Below are 20,716 nucleotides of genomic sequence, written 5' to 3'. Positions count from 1 at the left end.
AATGCACTGGGAGAAGAGTGAGTCTCCTGTAACATTATTTGATTTATTTGTAAGCAATAAGAATTTGTTACTAGAACAGAGGTCCCTTGCTGGACAGTAGGGCAGTAATAAGTTTTGTAATACAGAACATTTTTCTGGATGATGAATGAGTTTGTGTGGTGTAGTCAGTTGTGAATGTGTTAGACAGTTGCGCAATTCAAGCCATTTTAATTGCTTTAAGCTAAGGCAATAATAGGTCCTATGAGGGAGACTGGTGGCAAATTTAGCTGTTTTATTGCAGCAGGAGATAAGTTTCTTTCTTTGAGTATTGTTTATGTTTGTTAGGAGAGAAACAGTGTATAAGAGAGTTGGTAGTAAGAGGGTGGCTAGAGTTTTTCTTGCAGTATCTGTAAGGAATCCATTCATCCTATAAAGGGAGTTTAGTTTCTGGTGTGTAGATTTAATCCTGTGCAATATATGGTGGTCATATCTGATATTGTCATCTATTATAATACCTAGAAGTTTACTGTGAGTTACAGTTTCAATTATAATATTATTTGTTGACTTTATGGTAAAAGTCTGCTTTTGAATTTGGCAACTTTTTGAGGTGAAAAACATTAACTTAGTTTTCTTGGGGTTGAGTAAGAGTTTTGATTCTTTGAGCCAGGTTTGTACAGATGAGAAAGATTTTTGGGTAATGTCTTGGAGCTTATTTATTGCTGAGGCTGCACATATTAATATTGAGTCATCTGCATACTGAACTAAACTAGCATGGTGAGTGGTTGCTGGAGGTCATTAATAAATATATTAAATAGTAGAAGACCCATGATAGAGCCTGGAGTGATACCTGTAGTAACTATTTGAAAGAATGAGTAGGTTTGTTGCTATTTAATGGCTTATTGCCTTCCAGATAGGTAATTAAAGAACCAGAACAAGGAGTATTGTGAAAGTCCTATTGAGGAGAGTTGAATGAGCAGCTGCTGCTGTGAGACAGTATCAAATGCCTTTTTCAAGTCTATGAACATGGTGGAAACAAGCAGACCATCTTCTCTGTGCAGTTTATTATATCAGTGAAATGTAATAGAGCAGTAGTGGTGCTGTACTGGGGCCTAAAGCCATGTTGTGTTTCTGAGAAAAGGTTATTTGAGGTTAAGTATTGCATCAGCTGTATATGGATGCATTTCTGTAATATTTTGGAGAGGGAGGAGAGAATTGTTATCATTCTGTAGTTATTAAACTCTGTAGATGTGCCACCTTTGTGCACTGATATGACACAGGATTTCTTCCACAGTGATGGGACGTATATTTCTGCTATGGACCTATTATTTAGTATGGAGACATGGAAAGCTATGAGTTCTGCAGCCATTTTAGTTGGTCTGATGATAGTTGGTCTGCAGCTACAGAAGAAGTTTTTAGTTTAGGGAGCAACTTCTTATGAGTGAGGACTGAGTGAGGTAGGTACTGGACTAAAACTGAAGACCTGCGGGTGGTTTGGATTGGACAGGGGTAGAGTGAGGGTGTCAGATGTGTAAGTCTCTAAGAGAGATAATATTGTTTGTAGTAGGAATTAAACTTGATGGGGATAGAGTCTGTCATATTATCTGTTTTGGAGAGGGACTAGTGGTCTTGCCAGGGTGGAGTAGTTTGTTTAGCAATGACCAAAAAAGTTTTGGGTTGCTTATATGTGTTTCTTGTAGTTTGGTATAGTATGTTTGCTTATCCTGTTTGACATGAAGTTTTGCAAGGTTTCTAATGTGTCTAAATTGCTGGAGGGCATTTTGAGTTCTATTTTTATAGCAGCTTTTCCAGACTTTATCCCTTTTTATCATGATTTTTTTTTTGCTTCCTTTGTCAGCCATGGTGCAGGGCTGGACTTTACTCTTTTATGTACTGGTGCTAGATTATTTAAGGTCTGTAAGAATACGTTAAAGTGTTCTACAGCAGTATCTAGCGGCATTGTTCTAAGTACATTCCAGTTATATTTTTTTAGTGTTTCATTGAAAATTTCTTTGCTGAAATTGGTTATATTTCTAATTTCATTATAAATAATATGTTTATCTAGGTTATGGTGAATTTTTATAGCATATGTCGGTATGTAGTCACTTATGCTATCCGAGAGGCAGCCTACTTTTGTCAGTTTGTCTGGTTTTTTGTAAGAATCCAATCAAATGTTGAGTGTCTCCCTGAAGTTTTATTGATTCTAGTAGGTGTGGTTATTAATTGTCTGAAGTTATACAAGTGTATGGGTTCAGTGGGGGTAGTGGAATTTATGAGTTGCTAGTCTATATTTAAGTCTCCGAGTATTATAATTTCATGGGTAATTTGTTGGAAAATCCAATACAGGATGCTTTCAGTAGTGTCAGCATTATTCTCTGGTGGTATATAAATTGCTGTTAAACATAAACTTTTCCTATTGTTGATTTTTAGGAGTGTTATTAGTAATTCAGCATTGTTAAATTTGGGTATTTCCTGTAGAAGTAAGGTAATGGTTAAGGATTTTTTATAGATGATTGCTACACCACCTGCACTCTTGTTTTGTCTGTCATGCCTGAGTATATTCTATCCTGGGGGTATGATCTCATTACCCTTGATTTCTTTTTTAACCAGGTTTCAGTAGCTATGATTACATCAGGAGTGTATGTGGCAAGATAAGCATGTGTGACATGGATTTTGTTGCACATACTTCTTGGGTTCATATTTAGTAAGGTGAGTCTGGATTCTGTCTTTTGCTTAGATGCATTAGGTGACAGGTTTATTTTGAGGTTGGAAGGGATGGTTTTATGAACAGTGGGACCAGGATTGGGATGAATATCTCCACTAATTTTTTGAATTATTATTTTACAGAGGAAAGAGTGTGGCCAGTTATAATTTGGTCTTGGTTTGATATTTGATCATAAATTTACATGCGTAGTTTTAAGTTCTTTATAGAAAAAAAATAGATCACATGTGGTTTGTTTGCAGAGATAGGCTGGGTAGATGTTGATATTCTTTGTGAGGACTGGTTGAAGTCCTAAATATTTGAAGGAAGTGGATTTGATAATTGGTGATAAAGGCTATTGGAGTGATAAGAAATACTAAAATAATCTGGCTAGGGGCATCTTATTTAACTTGTAACTTAGGATAAAAATTGTTAGGAAGGTAGTGGGTTGGTTGTAGAGATATAATTTGATAGTTGTAGGAGGCAAGGAGTAAGACAAGTGTGAGAGAGTCTTGGGTGGTAAACTAGAGTGGATGTTACTATTTGAAGTAATTGTATTGATTGTTTTTCTACTTTAGGAAACTGATGGTATTGGTTAGAGGAATATGTGTATGGTGCTACTGAAGTACAAATGTAGAGTAAGAAGGGGTGGGTGAGATTTGGGGTAGGGTAGGGAGTAGAGTAAGCCCAAGCATTAGTGAGGACAAGCAAAGTGGGTTAAAAACTTGTCAAGAAACAGAGAAAACAATCAGTGACTTAACATAAACAGCCACAAATCAGCTGACAGATAATTAAAAGGAACAATGCAGTTTAAAAGGCCTCTGTGCTAGTAGATGAATGTCTTGGTTTTGTTGCTATAGGATACAGTTTTAGTAGGAGGGTTGCTCTAATTTCACCTTGACCTGACTAATGGTGATCATACCTCCCAACTGTCCTGAACTGCTCGTGTTTTACCGAGTTTTGGGGTCCAGACAATGGGGCGCCACAATTCCCGAGTGGCACCACTTCATTCCCGATTTTTTTTAATTTTTTTTCTTTCACGTTTTTGGAGCTGATGTCATCACATGCAAGATGATGTCAGCTCTGTCAGCCTGATAGAAATGAGCTAGGGCATGTAGGGCAGGCATGCATGGGAAATGACTGCTTTGTTTGGAGCTTGCACGCATGAAGTGAAACTACTCATGTATTCTTTGAACAAGTTTCCTTTCCCATTTAAGTTTCTGCAGGTAGCTTGCGATGATATTTCTTTGAGCTGCTGCTTTGTTTTTAATATTTTCTTTTTGAACTGGTACAATGATTTTTTTGAACTGATAGTTTCAGGTACGACGTAGTTAGCTATTTGGAGCTCAGGTACGAGGATTTGTTTTTAACTTGTAGTTACTACGAATCTTATTGCATTATGAAGCAGAAGCGTGAAAACTTAATACTATTTTGCGTTAGGTATTTTCCCAAGGCAGGTGGAAATTCACAGTAGTTAGTTCTCCATTTAAAAAGAGGCATGTTGTTTGAGGGGAAAATAATGGGCATATCACATTCATCATCATTTGCTGGACTGTGAGAGGAACTGATTTATTTTTGCAAGCTAGAGGAGTACATTGTTGGGGAAAGAGTTGCATTTAATGTTTTTAAAGTGGTCCCAGTGCATAGTAAACAAGTATGAAATTTTGTCTTTGTTTTCCTAACAAACTTTTTTATTTTGATCAGTTTTCTCCCCAATATTTTATCTAATTGTGGTATTGATGCACATGCATTTGATGAGTTTCTGTCCATTTAGAGGAATAGGAATTCTGCATAATGATGTATGGTGTTTTTTTCTGCCTGTGGCTGGGGTTGTCAAGTTGTTTCCCATGGCATTCTCTTGACACCTGAAATGTTTGTCTATTAGCCGTTAATGAGACTTATGTACATACAGCAAGACTTGTTTTTTCAGAGATGTAATTTAGTTTCCATTTCTGGTGTCTTTGTGGTAGAATCCTTTTTTAGCAGGCTTACAAAATTATTTGTGTGGCATGTAGTAGCAGCAGCTCAGAGAGTTTAAGTTTTAATAGCTTCTGCTGTCTCTTAACTCACGTCATTCTAAAATTGAAGGAGGCTTCACATTCTTATTGCATCATTTTAGATGTTGCAACATTCAGTTTAGTCACTCAGCAACTTAATTTTGTACAACCCCATAATCAGTCTTTTGTTGAGTTCACATAACTCCCAAGTACAGTTCTCAGGAAAACTGTGAACAAGATCCTGTCACCATAAAAGCACACACACACACACACACACACACACACACACACACACACACACACACACAGACAAAACCTTTCCAGTTTGCATTAGTTACTGAAGAAGGGAAACAACAATCGCAGCAAACTCATTAAAAGTAATTTGCACCATGTTTGACAATGTTCAGTTACTTTAGTGCTTATGATTGCATGTGTTCAGTACTTGAATAGCACAAATGTAATTTAGTTATCAGCTAAAGCATAAAATTAAATACTTTGGCCTGGTATACTACCTTACTTGCCTGGGTTGAGAGTTGTACAGGGGTTTCATAAAGTAATCTTTCTGAATGCACAGTAAAAGCACTGTGGTAGGGCTGTCTATAAATTCAGAAAGGTTACCTTGAAGTGTACACCTGTTGGTAACCAAAATTAATCCCCTCAGGGTTTACTCCTTCCTGGCTTGCGGTGACGTCAGTTCTTTCTTGTGTTATCAGGATCAACCTTGGTGAGTTAAAAACAAATCCATGCATAACCCTTCTGCCTGTCAGATATTATTATATACTAGTTAGAGGTTAGAGTTGCTGCTTTCTTCAGTTTTTCTTAGACATTAGACAGTTTTACATTTCCAATGCTTGGAGCTTTTGCTCTCAGGTCAGGTATTCTTACCCACTGCTTTGGAGCTTGTTTTGAACTGTAATGAATGTTTTCCGCTGCTTTGTGAAAGAACTTTAGGTATTGCATTGCCTGTAATGAATGTTTTCATATGCTTTGTGTAGGTATTGCTTTAGTTATAAAGGGTGTGTGTATGTGTGTGTGTGTGCATGATGTCAGGGAAACCTTATTGGCTAGGTTTGTAAAGGCTCCAGGGCTATTAGCCTAGTACACACCTATGAACCTATGAGTGAAAATGCCCCCATCTGAATACACCTGGCAGCTAGAGGTACTCAGGCTCAAACCCTGTACCTTGGGTACAGGTAAAAAGAGCCTAAAGTCCCTAGCCATCACCACTTGTGAATTTTTGCCTCATATTTTTGTTCTGTTCCTCATTAAATCTGTAGCTTTCAGGATTTTTGTGGCAAATCACTGAAGGATTGAATTCACTAAATGACAGGCATTTGAATTTCAGACTTATTATTTTTGGTAACACAAAACCTTTTATTCTAGCAATTGTCTAAATTTATAAGATCAGTATTTGAAATATGTCCCTATTTTGGGGGTGTATACCACATTATTTGCTTTGTCCAGGTTTTTGTGCTAAGATGTTGAGAGCTATGGTGAGAAGTAAAAACTGAATTCTGTATTTCCCCCAATATTGGCTTTGTCTGGGTTTTTTGTGCTAAGAGGTTGAGAGCTATGGTGAGAAGTGAGAACTGAATTCACTAAATGACAGCCATTTAAGTTTGTCTTCCTGTCTTTCTGGAAACCATTGATTTGGCATAGTGGTGTGTTGCTTTGACTGTAATGCACAAGAATCCTGGGTTAAAAACTTGGCAGTGAAATGCACAGTGATAAAAACCCCTGAAATTCAAAAGTGCTAGAAGCTGTGCAAGATGTCTATGGCTTACACGACTGTCATTTTATATATATATATATATATATATATATATATATATATATATATATATATATATATATATATATATATATATATATATAGTGTGTGTAGACTTTTATGATCATGGAAATGTTCTGAACTGGGCAGTTTTGTCATTATTGGTTTATGCATTTTCTTTCATTGCCTACTGGAAAAATGTTCAAACAATAACTTTTAAAATGCCCTCTAACTTAAGTCTAACAAGTGTGCTGTATTATACAAGGAATATAATTGAATAATGTCAGGAAGGTGTATCAAAGAATGCATGTATGTTTTGTGTGCAAGCCAGGGGCCTATGATTTGAAAACAGCCCAAATGTAATCTTTATCCACCACTGGCCAGATGCATTTTCTTTGGATGTGGTGTGAGTTTCAATGCTGTTTCAATGAATGTGAATCTCAAGGGCAGAGACATTTTAATAACAAGTCTATTTTCATTGTAAGACAGTGTTGCTTTGTTTAGCAGATATTTATTAGTGTCTGTGCATTGTACTATAAAATGTAAAAATCCAGATAATCATTGTAGAAATAAAGCAGTATGCACACATTAGTGTTTATGGTAGATGGGGCGAAATAGCCAGTTAATGGGACATTGGGATGGCTGTAGGGGGACTCTGGTGCCATATTTTGATTGTCTGTTCTTCAGTTTGTGCTTGAAAGTTGGTATCCCACAATTCCACTGGGGTGGGTGGGTGTACTTAACTATGTATGCAAATTTTACATTAATCAGCATACAAATTTGTACCTATTTTTCATGGGTCTTGTCAAGATTTTTGATGTTTCCAGGTTGAGAGGTATGATGGTGATGATAGTAAAAAATTGTATTTGATTGTTTGATGGACTTTGAAATGCAAAGTCCAAAAGCTACCTCAACCCCCACAGACCAGAAAAACAATTAGAAAAAGTAAGCCAGAATGCATTAGCTAAGCTCTGGAAAAATACTGGCTGTGAACTCAAAAGTGGTTACACAACACAGAAACAAACTTAAGGAAGGGAGCAGAAGTAAACTTAAGGAAGGGAGACAATGTACTTCTAAAAACAATGAACTGAGCACAGTTAAAGGAGAAAGTACCAATAGGACTGCTGTGGTCAAAGAAAATGTAGCTATTATAGTAGACAAAGTTCTTTGTTTTAGGCTGTTATAATGTTTAGAATGTACATACAAATATAGCCCACAGACTGGTGATCAAACTGCAGACTTTGCTGTTACATACATATCTATATGCTTGCAGGGACACTTCTGTAGAAAAAATAAAAACATGCTAAAAAGAGACAGTTGAGTGCACTGAATCGATGTTGACTGTGCACATATACTAGCTCAGAGCTGAAATTGGTTTAGTAACTGTCTCAGGCAAGGAGAAATAAAAAAGGAAGGGGGGAGACCAAGGATGACTTCCTTAGCATACAGTTCCATTAAAGACGGGAGGATATAAATAATGGGAGCAGCAAGTCTAGAAGTGAAAAAAATACAAGAGAAAGAAATAGTTTGAGTAGCAGGAGTAAATGTCAGTGTCTCTTAGGAAGGAGAGAGTAAAAGCTGACCAGCAGGATGCCAGCAGAGGAGGGTTTACAGAGCATAATAGTACCTGAAGTGTCTGTGGATATCCAAGGTATGGATCATTCTTTCTCCTTTATATTTCGGCTCATTAAAGAAAACAAGAAAATGGATAGCTTATCTTAAAGTAAACTTGGATAGCATTTTATGAATATAAAAAGGATTACTTCTCAAAGAAACCATATCCCTGTGGAAAATGAGATTGGATTGATTCATTATAAAATACTGTCAGTCAGATAGCCTTCTTGCAGAGGTCACAGTGATCAGTAAAACTGTTTTCCATGTTAAAAGCCTCAGGTTAGCCAGGTTAGCTGGTTCAAATGGAGCAAATGTTAGCTTCTTTAACACAAAATTAAAATCTCAAAGAGGGACCACTAGTTCTCTTTGAGTTCTCTTACGCAAAACCTATTTTAGAAACATTTTGACATGAGAATGCATTGAAAGAGGATGATCCATGGGAAGACATGCTGATAAATGAACCTTAATAGAAGAGTAAGAAGGACTACAGGATAGTAACCTACACAAATATTATAAAGCCAAAGAACAACTAGCCCTGAATGGGTAATGATTATGTTGTTGGCACCAACTAGAAACACTTGTCAATTTGCTAATATGTCATTTTCTAGTAGCAGGCTTTCTTGCCTCCATTAACAACTGCTGCAAACTGCAAACAGATGCCTAAAAGGAATTATGACCCTAGCATCCAGGCAGTCAGCTGAAGCTGATTGGTATTGAGGTGTATCTAACAACCCTGTTCTTATGTGAGTACATCCAGTCTGTGAGGAAGCTTGTGGTAATTGCCTGTAGCCATTTCCACAAAAAGGGAGAACCATGGTTGCTTGGGCCAGAAGGGAGTTACCATAATGATTCTGAGGGAATTTCTTTTGAATCTTCAAAAGTACCCAGGATATTTTAGGAAAGGGTGGAAAAGCATACAGGACTTTTCCTGTAAAGGAAAAGACAAGAAAAGAAAAGAAAATATAAGACAAGACATCTATCTTCCAGGCCTTCTTGCATGGAGTCCTGAAACAGAATCTTCCTACTGCTTGTTCAGAGAGGAGACAAAGAGGTCTACTTGAGGAATTCTACACAGATGGCTCAGATCTTGGAAGACCCCATGAACTAGTATCCAGTTATGAGGGTCTACCCTTGTCCTGTTCAGCTTGTTTGCCAAACAGTTGTGGTCTGACAAAATGTAGGATGCCCGCAGAGTGAGACTATACTGTGAAGCTATATTCCAAGGTAACATGGCTAGTCTGCAGAGCAGTTATGACCTGGTTTCCCCTTGCTTGTTGATGTACCATATGACTGTTGTAATCTTAAGAAATGCCAGAAGTCTAGATGAATAGAAATGTGATAATCATTTATTTATTTATTTGTGTGTGTGTGTGTGTGTGTGTGTGTGTGTGTGTGTGTGTGTGTGTGTGTGTGTGTGTGTGTGTGTGTGTGTGTGTGTGTGTGTGTGTGTGTGTGTGTGTGTGTGTGTGTGTGTATGTGTGTATCATTTGTTGACCAGTTTAGTTCCAATAGACTAGTAACCTCTTTTCAGGGGATACCCAACGTGGTATTTATACTACATGAGAAATTTGGCCAGGGTATCAAGGATCATTTGAGTCTTTTCAGTAGGTACTGTAGGATCTTTTACATCCACCTGAGCTACCACCAACTCCAGCAGATGCATCTTTTAAATCTATTGTTACAAGCAAATTTGAATGTGGAAGAAGAGGCAACGGTTTATAAAGTGACATCATTTTCAGTTTGGGCACTATCACATACAGGTTTAGAAAAAAATGTCCAGAACTGGTCTCCAAATATTTCCTTTCTCTGGCACTAAAAAGATATTACCCCTTTCCTACCAGGGAAGACCGAACTGATCCTTTCATTTCCTGGGACAGCATGTGATGAATGACAGGTGGAAGCAAAAGAGTCTGGTCTGGAGGATGAGGAATTACATCCTGAAAAGGTGCAGTATCCTCCCTCTGCCATCTATAACTTTGAGGGATGATCTTCAGGACCCATTTGTCTGACACTATATGTTACCAAAGAGGAAAGTGGAGATTCCAACTTTCTTGGAAAAAAAGGGGGTGGGGGGCTGTCAGGGTGGGAATGGGGAGCAAGGTGTCTTAAATAGTCATTCTGACTTACTAGACTGTCCTTGGTTTTGCAAGTTTCCAGATTTCTTCTTGGACCCTCCTTCTCATTTCTTCTTAAATGTCTATTTTGTTTCTTACCAAAAGTGGATGAAGAGTTAGAAAATCCATTGGAAACTTGAAAAAGGAGCGCCAGAAATCTTAGCGATTCCCTTATCAGCTTACCCCTTTCAACACACTTTTTTATCACCTCTATAGTAGAGGGACCAAACACTATATATCTATCCAAATGAGAATTTAAAATCTCATTTGTAACATTATCTGGGAGGATGAAGCCCTGGGAGCCACAAGTTGAAAGCGCTTAGTCTTTTTCTGCAATAAAGTTTGTCAAGTGTTACCATTCTGTATGGATTTGGTGGTGTTTTGTATTTTTATTTCAACAGGGTTTGAGAATGCAGCCATGCAGATCTTCTCAAAACAGTACCAGAGGCCATAACCCTGAAGAAATATCAACAGTCATTCACACAGTGTAAACAACGAGTAGTGACTTGAACAATAGATGAAATTAAATTATTTAAAGCAGCTTTTTCCTCGCAAGAAGAAACTGCAGGTAAAACATTCCTTGTACTTTTACAATTACAATCACTTTCACAAACACAGTAAAAAGCATTTGAAAACACTCTGCCAGCAAAGTATTAATAATAACTAAAAAATATTGATTGAAGTTTTTTCTCCCAAAGAGAACTTATCTATCCAGCAAAGGAACAGCACAAGGTGACCGCTGATCCTTGAAAGCCTGAGAGGAGCATACTCTTTGATGGCAGTAAAGCTCTGAAAGGCTTCATGCCCCAAACTGTCTTTTAGTCAGCTCAGCTCAAGCTGTTTGACTGTTTGGGCATGTAGAAGGTGCCCTGAAGCTTTGGAAGTTGGCTGGCTGTTATAACCTTGACAGGATGTAACCCATATAGCAAAGGCTGCTACAGCAGTGATCAATATGACGAACATCAGTGGAATGTAGGGAGGAGATTCAAGAGAATAAGACTGGGACATGGTAATATTAGATACTGATGAGAAAGTCAGATCCTGTAAAAGTAGGTGTGGTATTTTGTTGGGAAGTTGATGTTGATCCACCTGTTAACTAACTTTTTTCCAGAACTGTTTAGGAGTTTTGGTTAAAGAGCTTTGTTTTGATTTCATGAGCTGACATTTATGTCATTTTATGGAATGCTTTGCTAAGTTTGCTAGGTTTATGAGTTGAGTAAACTTCAGTATGGTGTGTTTGGTATGGTTGTTTTTTCCAGGTGTATCAAGCTTCATGTCTCAGTTTTAAGAGTGATTTTAGTTCATTTGTAAACCATATTGTACATTTGTCCCAAAATAGATAGCTGATGTAAATAAAACTTTTATATTTTGTCAGTTTACTATAATAATATACAAAACAGAAATACTGAAAACATAATACTAGAATAAGAAATGTGGAATTCTAAAATATTAAATGCTAGAAATTTTGAAAAAAAATTAGTCCCCAGGATTCAACAAACGTCTGTGCAGGAATAGCCTATTCCTGCACAGAAGGGACTACACGGGAGAAGCACAGCAGTGCTCCATGCATATGCATGAAGGCGCGCTGGCGTGCTGCAATACATACATGGAAATGTGACAAGTGCAGGGGGTGTGTCTGAGAGCAGTGCTCTCACAAGATATACTCCCCCTGCATATCAGAATTGCCATACAGCAATGTAAAAAGAGCAAGATCGCTCTTTTCACAGAATGTAAACCCCCAACATGAGAGATCCCCAGAGAATGTCCAGATTCCTGCCGTATAGTGTACGGCCGTGAAATAAATAAGTGGCCACTGCCAAAGTAGTGGCATATCATTAAAGAATGAAGTTAGAAAATAATGACAGAACTAAGTTTTAGACATCATACCCTTCAGAAAATGCATGCAAATGCAAAACCTGTTATTCTAACAACTGTCTAAGTTTGTAAGAGCAATATTTAAAAAGTGTCTGTAATTTTTTTTTTCACATCAGCAGGAAAGTTTAAGCGTAGCTGCGTGGGTGTGCCCATTGCTTAACTATGCTTAGGCCAGCTTAAATGGCCCAAGAAGTTAAATAGCAATAGACAGCCACCATCAGAAGTAGTGCAATAGTATAGTGGTTAGAGCGTACACTTCACATGTAGTCTCTCAGGGTTCTAGCCCCACTGCAGCCAATTCTATTTTACATGTGAAATCACCACAAATGTAATATTTTTCTATATTTATGTAGTGAGTAACTTATATTTCCCAACCAGAGCAGTGTATTAGGGCCAGATGTGAGGTGTCAGTGTACTGACATTGTGAAACCTTCACATAAACACAAGTGTCCCATACATGCAGTCATACAAAATGTAATATGTTAGAAAAGCACATAGGGGATGTTATGGAAGGTCAACATACATACCATAAGCTATGCTAAATGATGAATGAAACCCACCATCATGATGGTCCAAAAAATGAAAGGTAAATAATGTTACATTATGCTCAGCTAAGCTGAGGCACTGTAAGCATTGCTGAAACGTAAATGCTAAGCAGGAAGTACTGTAGCTAAGTAGATGTGTGCACCAGTAAGCTGTGCTCGGCACCTACCCCTTTAAGCACTGCCAACCTTAGCTAAGCAGGTTTGCCCATAGCTTAGCTTAGCTCAGCACATTCAAAACCATCCAATCACAGCAAAGGGTGGGAAATCGGCCTTATTTAAACCCTGCAGGTGGGAATACAGCTCATAACTGGTTGCAGATCCCCACTGTAGGCAGTATGGCAGGTGTTGGAGAGTGCATCCGCTTTCGGGAACAGTGCTGGGGCATACAGGAGCCCAAGGTCATGGTAGGACTCCCGGTAAAAAAACATGATGTGAGACTGCTGCAGGACCAGTACCAGGGCTCCCAATATAAAGTAGAAGCATGGGACCTTCTCACCTGTGATCCCACCAGTGCCACTGGTATCCCTCAGACTGGTGAGCAGGTCTGGCACCACTATGCTGACTTGCAGCAGAGGAAGAGGGAGTTCTTTGATGAGGGGGGTCCAAGAAGCAAGACAGAGGGGTAATGTCCAAGCAGTGTGTAAGTATTCATAGTAATAACTGTTTACCAAAGTCCAGCCTGTGTATGTAATGGATAGGTATGCCTAAATGTTTATCTATTTCCATTACAACTGCAGCTGAGTGGGCTGTGAATCAGGAAGCCCATGCTAGTAGGTTACAAAGGCTGAGTTGTGAGGCTGGTGAGTAACTATCCTGCTTGTAGTAGTCATACCAAATAAATATAAAGGAGTAGAATGTCACCTGGCAGTATACAAATGTTTATGGTTTGTGCTGAATAAACCAGACAATATGACAGTAATAGTCCCATATAGGTCATATTTAAATAAAAATGTAACTGCCTGGCAATAAAGTTCTAAATCCTGGACTGGTTGCGTTTACACTGGTATTGTATGACTTGACATGTTGCATTCACCAAGATCTGATTATCTGAACAGTAATGTTGTGTCAACCACTGTAACCCACACTGTGCTACATAAAAAAATATGTCTAGGAATGCCTGTATAAGAATGCTGTAATTACAAGGTCAGATTGTACAACCAAGAGAGACTTAGACAGAAAATACTGAAGGAAAAGACGTCAGTTTTTCAATAGCTGACACTGATGAACCACAAATTGCTGTATTTTTAGCAGACACAGCCATGGTTCAAATCCCGGGAGTGGTAGTAAGCTGTATGCATAATTTTAACTTGGAATCTGGGAAAATGTGTAGAAACAGTCAGGTAGTGTTAACAAACATTCCCCCCACAGGTCTACCAGGTAAGAGAAGTAGAATGTAGCTATAAGAGGGTTGAAGTATACACTGTGTACAAACATACCACTGCCTAGACCAAGGCCATAGGGTATTGTAATAATACCTATAGAGTAATCAGGGGAGGCTCATGCTATTGGACTGCAGGACTGTAGCCCCACCAGCTGTAAATAAAACTAATTAAAAAAGAAATAAAAAAAAAGCGATCCCAGAACTGCAAGAAATAAAACAAAAGTAATCTGCACCACCCATGCATGCTATTCCCAAAACTCTGCCCATGCATATGTGTTATTCCCAAGTCTGTCACACATAGGAATCAATCCAGACTGCTAGTGAACCAGTCCAGATTAGGGAAACACCATTCAAACAGCAGAGATCCCCAGAAGTCCTTGGTTTTGCAACATATAGACTTTGAAAGGGGATTGGAGTGCAATGTCTGCAGGCTGGGACCTATTGGTTTGCAACGTCTTCATGCTGGGACCTATTGACTAGCAACGTCTGCAGGCTGGGACTTATTGGTTTGCTCTCTCGGGAATGCAACATCTGGCTGGATTGCTTGCTGTCACCGGGCAAGCAGCAAGCATTAACGAAGGGGCTTGAACTGGAAGAAGAATGGAGTATTTAGTTTCTTCCTTTTATGAGAACAGAGGTATGTCTTTCTTTTTATATGAGAGAACAGAGGCTGGTTTCTTTCTTTTTATATGAGAGGATGGAGGTTGGTTTCTTTGTTTTATATGAGAACCTGAATGGAGGTGTGTGTGTGTGCGTGATGAGAACTTGAACGGAGGTGTGTGTGTGTGTGTGTGTGTGTGTGTGTGTGTGTGTGTGTGTGTGTGTGATGTGACAAAGGGATGATTTTGAGTGAAATTCAAAAAAACAAAGAATAAGCTAGATGATTTCATGGCTAAAGTATTCAAAAAATTTGGCAAGATACTGAATGACCATTTGAACCCCACTTGACATTGCAACAAGTACGTAAGACACTGAAGGAGCAAGTCACAATTTTGGAGGAGAATGTGGAAGTTAATGAAGCCAAGCAAACTAACCGAGTGGACAAGGCTCAGAAAAAGAATATCTGAGGGATTGTAGGTGTAGAGAAAGAAGATGTGATAAGCTGGGTTTTAACTATAAATGATAGGTTTGTATTATGGACAGACCTGCATGCAATCCATATTAAAATTACAAGACCACATATGGCATTTAACCAGGTCTTGTGGTGGCAACCCATCAATTTTGACCCAAATAGGTATAACTAGAGACCTTTTATTTATATAAACAATGTTTTCTCTTTTGTGGAAACCAATTAAAACCCACAAAACAGGAAATAAAACAGTTTTTTTTTCAAAATTACCTTTCATTTCAGAAGCATTACAAAATTACCTTAATTTCTGGCAGATATGCATGAAAGTAATGCAAAGAAGCTGACATTCAGAATAAGATCTGCCACCTTTTTCAAGATTTTAACAACAGGGAGTTAAAACCTTTAATGATATACATGAAGCCTTGGATTGTGAGTGGGGTTACAAACTCAACAAGGTGAATGATTGCCCAGTCACAACTCCAAGGAAGTGAATGGGTCCAGTGCTGGAGATGTTGTGGCTAATGATAAGAAAATAAATAAACCACAGAGAAGGTCAGTGGAAAAAGAACCATTTCCTATCTTTAAATATAGAATGCAGTAAATGCAAAAGGCAGCTTCAGCAGCCATAAAATGACTCCAGAGAGCTAGTGTAATGTTTTATCTCCAGTCAGAGACTAAATTTGAGTTATTTCATTACTATGCCTTTTATAAAAAAAGGTTGTATATGCATTTTGTTATTCATTTAACATGATACTTCAATGTTTCATGAGTAATATGGACAGAAAGTATGATAATATATGTTTTTACTATCTATTAGTACTACTGCCTAAATTATAATATTATATATGTAACGTGCAAATTTAAACACAGGTGACAGTGGAGAGACAATACAACAAAATTAAGTTAAGTCAGTCTAACACTTTGCTCTGAGAATTGTGTATAATAACCTGCTTAAATGTGGAGACATTTTTAATTTTGCCCTTGAAAGCAGATGACTTTTTCAAGTATGGGAGTGAGAATTGGACAAGTCCCAGACATTTTGTTGCTATGGCACATCTGTTTGTGAGTTTTTTGACACTGTTAAATCATTTCCTCTGAAGACTTTCATGTAGTAGAAAACAAAATATATGTCATTTTTGTGCAATGATATAGTGGGTAGCATTGTTGCCTCATGGCAAAATATTCTCCAGGTTGGACTGACTTCTTTGCAGAGTCTGCGTATCTTCTCAGTTTCCTCCCACCACCAAAAGATATCTAACTGGTTGACTGATGACTCTCACATGTGTGTGTGTGTGTGTGTGTGTGTGTGTGTGTGTGTGTGTGTGTGTGTGTGTGTGTGTGTGGTTGACTGATGACTCTCACATGTGTGTGTGTAATGCCGCAGTTACATATAGCTGGTGGCTAGAGAGAACTCAGGAGCTAGACTCAAATCCTGAGCCTTGGTACTAAGTAGGTAGCTACAGCTTAGCTTCCCTACCCACCACCACTTGTGAAATATTTCCCTCATATTTTGTTCTATTCCTCATAACATCTTTGTTTTTTCAGGATTCTGAATTCACTAAATAATGACAGGCATTTGAATTTCAGACTTCATATTCTTCAGAAAGTATATGGTAACACAAAACCTTTTATTCTAGCAATGTTCTGTTTATATGATCAATATTTGAAAATGTTCCCTATTTTTGTGGCTGTATTCCCCCATTACTGACTTTGTCTAGGTCTTTTGTGCTAAGAGGTTGAGAGCTGTGGTGAGAACTGAATTCACTAAATGATAACCATTTAAGTTTCAGTCTGTCTTTCAAGAAACAGCTTATTTGGTATACTGGCATGTTCTGACTATAGTGTACAGGGTCCTGGGTTCAAGGCTTGACAGTGAAATGCATGGTGGTAATGCAGCATTTTATTCTAGCAATTTTTCAAGATTATACAAGCAATGTTTAAAACGTGTCCCTAGTTTTTGGGCTTTTGCCCCCCCCCCCCATAAATGTTGGCTTTTTCCAGATTTCTTGTGCTTCAAAGTTGACAGATACAGTTGACAGATGAGTGGATTTTACAAGGAGCTGAGAGCTTGAAGAGAAGTTTAGTGCTCCTTATGCTAAATCTGCTTGCATTGTTAATAGCACAACATGTAGTATACTTGCTTTTGCCGCAGAAGGCTGTGGGTTCTACTCCCACAGTATATAGATGCATTGCTGATACTGTATTGTGTTGTACTTTTAAAGGGGGTAGATGCTGCAGTCCTGAGAATGTCCTCTTTGGCAGAGATACCTAGTAATGATTAACCTGTTATCAGCTTGCCATCCATTCCCTATTGCAATATTACTAGCTTATTATTTTTATTGTAACATAGGCAATTTATTCCTCAAAGGCAACAGGCACTTTATTTGTAGAAGAAACAATGAAATATAATGTTGTTTGCTAGCAGCAACCTTGTCATTTAGTTACAGATCTCTTTAATGTGGAATTATTTAGATGACTTTTACTTCTGCAGAGATTGTGCATATTTACTGATACTGGTGGATTGTAGAAGTTTGAGTAGACTTTTATCATGGAAATGTTCTGAATTGGGGGCAGTTTTGTCATTATTGGTGCATTTTGTTTAATTGTTTACTGGAAAAATGTTCAAAACAATAAATTTAAAATACCCTCTAACAATTATACCGTATTATACAAGGAATATAATTTAATACAGTCAGGAAGGTGTATCAAAAAACACATGTATGTTTCCTGTGTAAGGGGCCTATGATTTGAAAACAGCTCAAAGTTAATGTTTATCCGCCACTGGCCAAATGTATTTTCTTTGAATGTGGGTTTCAATGCTGTTTCAATGCTAAGTCTATTTTCCTTGTGAGACTGCAATGCTTTATTTAGCAGATGTCTATTAGCGTTTGTGCTGTAAAATGTAAAATAAAACTTTTAAATGAAATCCAAATCATCGAAGTAAAGCAGTATGCACATTGCAGAGTTTATGGTAAATGGAGTGAAATAGCCAAGTAATGGGACATTGGAATAGCTTCAGGGGGAGATCCCATTGGGCCATGATTTTGTGGAGGGGGAACGGTGACAAACTCAGACAGCCCCAGCTGAACTATACCTCTCAACTGCCCAAATATTTGCAGAATGAATAGATTTTTCCTTCTTATTTTTTGGTTTGTTCCTTGGTTTTCTGGCAAATCATTTAGGAATGAAGTCACTAAATAATGACAGCCACTGAGTTTCAGACTTTATACCCTTCAGAAAAATGCATGCTAAAGCAAGACCTGTTATTCTGTCAACCATCTATGTTTATACAAGCACAATTTTAGTACTGTTTGTATGTTCCCCCAATATATTTGGCCTTGTCCAGATTTCCTGTGTTAAGAGGTTGAGAGGTATATGCAAATAAATCAATTTATAGAATTAGGTACATCCAAACCTCTCAATTGTCCCCGATTTTGGCTCAAAATGTTGCTCTCCCCCTAATAATCCCTCCGCAAAATGGCAAATTTGGAAGAAAATGCGGAGGGTTTACAATTAATAAATAACTGTAATGATCAGAGTTATAGATTACTTTTAATTTCAGAAATGCATGTAGATTCTCTTATTTTGTCAGCTGCTGAAGTTAACAGTATTAACATTAAAAAGTGTCCCTTCTTTGACAGGTTCCCAGCTGTATTGTGTGGCTATTTTATATTTCTGCATCACATTTTTGGTCCGTTTTTCATAAAGTTGTGGTTTTCTGGCAAATTAGTGGCAAATCATTAAAGACTGAAGTTAGAAAATAATGACAGACATTTAAGTTTCAGATTTCATACCCCTCAGAAAATTCATACCAATGCAAGACCTACTATTTTATTATCTTTCTAAGTTCATAAGGGCAATGTTTAAAAATTGTCCTTATTTTGGGCCTTTGTCCCACTTCTGTTTATGCCTTTGTCCATATTTCTTGCTCTGTGGCCGAGAGGTATGACAAATGTGTCAGGGCCATCACAGTCAGCCAGAGACATTTCAAATCGTGACATACTTGTTGCACCCCACTCCCCCATGTAATAACTCTGGATGTGTCCAACAAGGCAAGGAGCAGTTATGCAGTGTAAGTGTGCAGAGTATCCCCCCATCCAAGGTAGGCACAAGTACTACAGTGGCTTTTCATCTGTCCTTGATTTTGCAGAATGTTCTGAGTTTCTGTCATATTTTTATACTGTTGATTTATGCTTCTTATTCAGAAAATACATATTGTTGCAGTGCCTGTTGCTCTGTGTTTAAGTAGCAAAGCTTTAATAATCATCAGGTAAGCTTGTCTGAGACTGTAAGATGCAAGTAAGCTTTAATACACATACTGTTAAAGAATTACCAACATTGAAAGCCTTTTTGTTGTTGCCATGCAGAGAATATTTACATAACTAGATAGTAAATAAGCTTTAGGTATTGAAATGCATACAACAGTATTTGTAATAAAGGACAGGATTACAGTATTTTCAGAAGCTCATTACATTTATTGGAGACTTGTAGTCATCTTTGCAGGCTTTACCAGTAAACTAGACATAATGCCAATCTATCATGTGTTGTCCATAACCTGTGCAGTAATCCTTTAAACAATTTATCTTAAGCTTGTTTCTTGTTTGCTGTTCATTTTTTAATTTGATCATGTTTTCCCCATGAAACAAGTAGATAGTTGTTGTCAGGCAGTAGGTCTTTTTGGATAAGAAACATTTTTACAACTGGGGGTATCACACAGATTGCTACTTTTAGCATGTTACTTGGTACTTTTATAAAGCTGAATATAAATTATAATTAGAACTGCAGTGCAAGGAGAAGTGGTTTGAGTTGAGTGCTGCTTGTTTTTTATTCTTGATTTTGACTGGCATTTAAAAAATAATTTACTTTTTCATGCCACAAAACCTTTTTGTTTCCATCTAGATATTAAGTAAGCTGTCATGTAGCCAATGCACTGAAATATATTTTTTCTTCTTCTACAATTCATTTTGTCTTGATTAGATCTCATAATGACGGTTTGGCACCCAGGGCCGTGTATTTAATTAACGTCCCAGTTTTTGTGTTTTTGAATATAACTTCACCCCTTTCTAGTTGGCCACACCTTTTCCAATTGGCCCCACCCATTTAGCTGTCTCCTGCAGCCCCCTTTGATTTGAGTATAAAACAGCACACACATAGCTGGAGAGCAGCTGATGCAGGTAAAAAAGTTAAATGATGTCACCAAGCAGATTTCAAGCACAAAGATTTATTCCACACAAAAATCCAGGTTATATGCACAAGCTTTCAACCCTGCTCAGTCAGGGACTTCTTCAAAGTGATTTAGTTAGTAGGATACACTTCATTTAAATACTTGAATGGCATATTATCAATCCTAAAAACATGCCTCCCTTATTTACATAACTAATAGGATAATAAATACATGAATAAATATACTCTGTCTCATACATAAATACAATACAGTGACTAAAACATACTATTTAATGTTAATATAAAGCATGTAAAACCACTTCTATATATAATTCATCTCTCCAGAGCTTTTAGTTTTAAAAAACATGCAAGTGAAAAACTGTCATTCAGTTCTGGCCATTGTAGGGAGTTCATCCTTAGTTGCCATTGCCATAGGGCTTCTTGTTTTTCTACTATTAATGCCCATGGTTCACCCCTTATATCTGGTGTGATTACCTCCAATATTCCAAA

At 37.7% G+C, this 20,716-nt stretch overlaps 1 protein-coding gene across 1 annotated transcript in view; it reads left to right on the top strand.

Annotated features, from left to right (window-relative positions):
- The window catches only part of LOC122792853 (exostosin-1-like), a 1,813,286-nt gene that overhangs the window by 96,827 nt on the left and 1,695,743 nt on the right, over positions 1 to 20,716 (top strand). The gene's annotated exons all lie outside the window — the stretch shown is intronic.

Source organism: Protopterus annectens, chromosome 2.part0 (assembly GCF_019279795.1).
Source record: "Protopterus annectens isolate FY-2018-M chromosome 2.part0, PAN1.0, whole genome shotgun sequence".
Lineage (NCBI taxonomy): Eukaryota > Metazoa > Chordata > Ceratodontiformes > Protopteridae > Protopterus > Protopterus annectens.
Note: the sequence above shows the minus strand (reverse complement) of the source record. Positions and strands in the feature narration are given on the sequence as shown.